We start from the raw sequence: 4,174 nt of genomic DNA, 5'->3' as shown, positions 1-4,174 counted from the left end.
GTTTAACGGGCAGACTTGCTTGCCTTTTGGAGTTGGTTAGCACTCCAAATGCGATATTTAACATCTTGCTACTGTACCATTGTTGTCAAGTTATATTCAAAGTTTGACTCTGTTTGTTAGATCTTTCATACACCTTTTCACTTTAGATCTGTAAAACTAGCATAGAATGGGTACAAAATGGTTTGATGGAGAATGATATGTCATAAGAATAAGAAAGTAGTATCATTTTTATCTAAAAGTGTTGCTTCTTGCAGGTATGAAGAAGTAAGTCTACGAGAGAACATCATGGATATGGAGATGGAGCACCCATGCTTTTCATGGATTTTGATGAACGGTATGTCAATGTCAACCTAGATGATGATGACTTCTTCTGCACCGAGCATCGTCATCAAGGTATTTTTTCCTGCACACCAAAATTAAAATGTGTAGTGATGGATGAAAATGGAACCGAAGTTAAAATGTTATAGCTTGAGAAACACTTGTATGCACAAATAGTTTCTACTGGCGACCTCCATAAGTGAAGCACAAACCTTGGTTAATACGAGCTGACGGAAACCAATAGCAGGGATTTGTTGGAACCAGAAACTTCAACTTGTAATGTACTTTCACCATCAACTGCTAAGCCATTGGTTTTTTACTATTTATGTCCGAGCATTAGTTTTGTATAGATTATATCGTTAGGTATAATTTTTGCTTACAAACATGCTCTGAACTGAGATGTGTCCATCTGTCTGCAACTCCAAGATCCATAGAGCAGACAGGTTAGAAGAAATAAGATTGACCTTGTGCAGAAAAGAAAATGAATTGTGCTAAGTTGCAATGATGTTGATGTGAGAAATTATTCATGACAAGTATCTCAAATACCCCAAATGTTAGTGTAATTAAAAGTGTTTCTTAGACTGCTGTGTTACATGTCTGTAATGTGATATGTTGAGATATCGCATTGTGGGTTGCCATATTTTCACGTGGAAGTTTATCTGGCGAAGCTCTGCGCTTTGTGTATATATGTGAGCTTTCCACCATTATTAGTTGTATGTATATTCAAGTGTTGCACCAAGTATTATGCTCTCTTGCATTTACCCAATTGACAAGAACTTGATGTTGGGTATTGTCAATGCAATGCTCTGCCCTGATCAATCAACTTGAATCAATACCTGGTGCAAACAAAATTCTTTCTGTGCATTTTAATTGTCTCATATGTTTGTAATATTAGTGGAGACATGCGTTTGCACGTGCAAGCTTACTAGTCAGTTTGAAGGGAGCGAAAAGGGGAGCATATGCTGGTCCGGGCGCTGTCGCCAAGTTTATCTGCACGTGTAGATTCCTTGATGCTTGTACCTACGTTGGGTAGTCGATCTATCGAACCTCGGCCCTATTTGGATGAGTTAGTTTGAGCTAGTTTAAGCTTAAAAAACCCTAAAATTTCCAAACATGAGGGCTAGTTTGAGCTAGTTGCATCTGACCCATCAAAAAAAAACATCCTATCCAAGAGGTGCTAATTGAAGCTAGTTTTTTAGTGCATTTATTGTCAATCTAACCCTATCATCCAAACATCACTTTGGCTGAAGTTAGTTCAGGGTTTCAATCTAACTCTATCATCCAAACACCTCTTTGGCTGGAGTTAGTTCAGGGTTAGTCATGAGCTACAAACTAACTCTAACCTTTAGCTAAGTTACAATATCCAAACTAGGCCTCGACATGCATAGCCGTCCGCCTCGTGCCATCCTACACATCATGACTCATCACACACACACACACACACACACCATGTGCTCTTGCATGTTACTGTACAAGAAGATGGATATGTTTCTTGCATTTCCATTTCAGACGTACTCAGCCTGTCGTTTCGTGTAGGCGATTGCTGCTGGATAGATCTATCTATAGGACGGAGCCGCTTTGTTCTGTTGAGACACCACTGTCGTATATGTATCTCAAATGGGTTGGATCAAGCCTCAAGGCTCTGATTGACTGAGGTGTCCATCTCTATTGTTTTTGTCCACGTACGGGCATGCATGTGGCGTATTCTACTGGTACTCACTTTGTCCCATATTAATTGACGCTAAAACGGAGACACAGGAGCTAGACACACTGCACTCATCACGGATAGATATGTAGTGCTATGTATATTCAGTTGTGAAGGCGACGTGCACCACTTGCACAAGACCAGTTACCTTATCTTCGCCCAAGGTAAACTATCGACCAGGACCCAATGCTAGACACAACCATGGTTTCTTGGGATGTTAAGATTCCATGTGTGCTCTTAATTAATTAAGGCTAAAGCAATCTAAGTTTGCTTTTGGAGGTCGAGCTCCGTGAAGGCCTCCGTTTGCAATTTTCAATATTCATCAAAAAATTTATTTTTACGTTTCAAAAATTTCTGAAAAAAATATAGATATACATGTAGGTATAATGTACATGTGTGTAAATTTTCAGAACGAAATATGTTAAAGTGAGGGTTGTGCAGAAAAAAGAGAGGTTTTTTAGCACATGATATTCATCCTCAAAGTCTATGAATTTTTGTTTTTTTGTACAGGTCATATTTGATCGTATTTCATCCTGAACTTTTACACATATATATATTTCATCCTTGTATACTTGCATATTTTTCAGATTTTTTTTTGAAACCGGGAAATTTGATTTTGATTTTTTTTCTTCAAAAATTCGGGGCTCCATGCCAAAACACTTCTCTCTAAATAAACTTCTTTTTTTACTTCGGCAATTAATATAGTAGGAGTACAATTAATTTTAGTCTAAGTGCACTTTTCTAGAAAAAACACTAGTATCTATTTGAGAACCGAGAGAGCGTAATCTTTTCACATGGGTTTACAATTTCACTTAAGAAAATAGTGTTGCTAAATCTCAGTCAACTGAGAATTGGTTAAGTGTCGGTCGATGTTATAGTTGTGAGATCTTGCATGGAAATTCATGCAATTTTTTGCACTCGGACGAGGGTGCGCGTGTTCCCCGGCTGTCGTTTCTTCATAATGCGGGCGCGGATGGCTTCTGCCTCAGCCACCGGCACCGCCATTTCCACCGCGATACGGGCCTTGGCGGTCCTTATCCTCTCCTTCCCTTGGCTAGCTGTCCATTCCCGATGAGACTCATAGTCTGCCCGAACGGTGATGGGGAAGGAGTATTTTTTTGGCTGCCGGGACAGTGATGATCCAGCCCCAGAGGACCCGAGCGCCCGTGGAGCCGACGCTATGGAGTCGCGTCGGACAGATCCGTCGGTCGGTCGGGCACTGCCTTCCCGGGAGTGACAGAATGCAATGCGGACCGCCAGTGCCTCGTCCAACCCGCACAGGATGGCACCCCAGTCGACGGATCCGGACTGGTTGGAGTCAGATCTGTTGCCGCCATGCCGGAGACGGCGAAAAACTGCAGGAGGTGGGCTTGGATGATGGAGGGAGTGGAGTGGAGAAGAATGTGAGGTGGCTAGGGTTTGGTCCGGCAAGCGGACGAGAACTAATATATGTCGGGTCGGGTTGGCCAACGTGGCGGACGTGCCGGGGCCCCATATCCACCCCATATTTAGGTTGTATATGAGGAGTGCCGGTCAGCTTTTGGGTTTGAGGCCCATTTGGGGCGTTCGTTTGAGTTAAAATTTCGTGACCTGTCAGTGTCCGGGCGAGTCGCAGCATTTGAAGAGGGCTGAGGGCGCTCGGCTGTAGATGTTCTAAGTGTTGGTTTTTTTAGCGGGGACGTTTAGTAGTACTGCTGCGTATGTGTTAGGATAAACCAGAGTATAAAGTTGTGTACTCCCTCTGCAGCTACTCCCTCCTTTTTGCATGCTGGGTACTCCCTCTGCATTTAGTTTTTTACTTTTTGCATGCGTGTTCCATATTTATATTTTTTTTGTCCTTTTGGTTTTCACAGGGTTTCTCTTAAGTTTTGAAGTTCTTTTGTGAAGCATAACTGTGCTTTTCGATTTTTTTTCTCTTTTTGCTATCACAAGAAACATATATTTGCTTCGGGTGGAAACACACATTTTGTGCTACCAAGAGAAAGCCAGACTCCCCCGGCGTTGCCTCGTATGTCGCCCACATCCGTCCTGCCCGCTACACCGCACTCCGAGAGGGATGCCACGCTGAGAACATTACCAGCCTCCCGCGCGGCGCCAAGCTAGCCCTTGCTCAAGCTATGCCCGCCTTCCATGCCGCCGTTGCTAGTCTCC

This window comes from Triticum aestivum, chromosome 2B (genome assembly GCF_018294505.1).
Source record: "Triticum aestivum cultivar Chinese Spring chromosome 2B, IWGSC CS RefSeq v2.1, whole genome shotgun sequence".
NCBI lineage: Eukaryota > Viridiplantae > Streptophyta > Magnoliopsida > Poales > Poaceae > Triticum > Triticum aestivum.
This window is presented reverse-complemented; position numbering follows the sequence as displayed.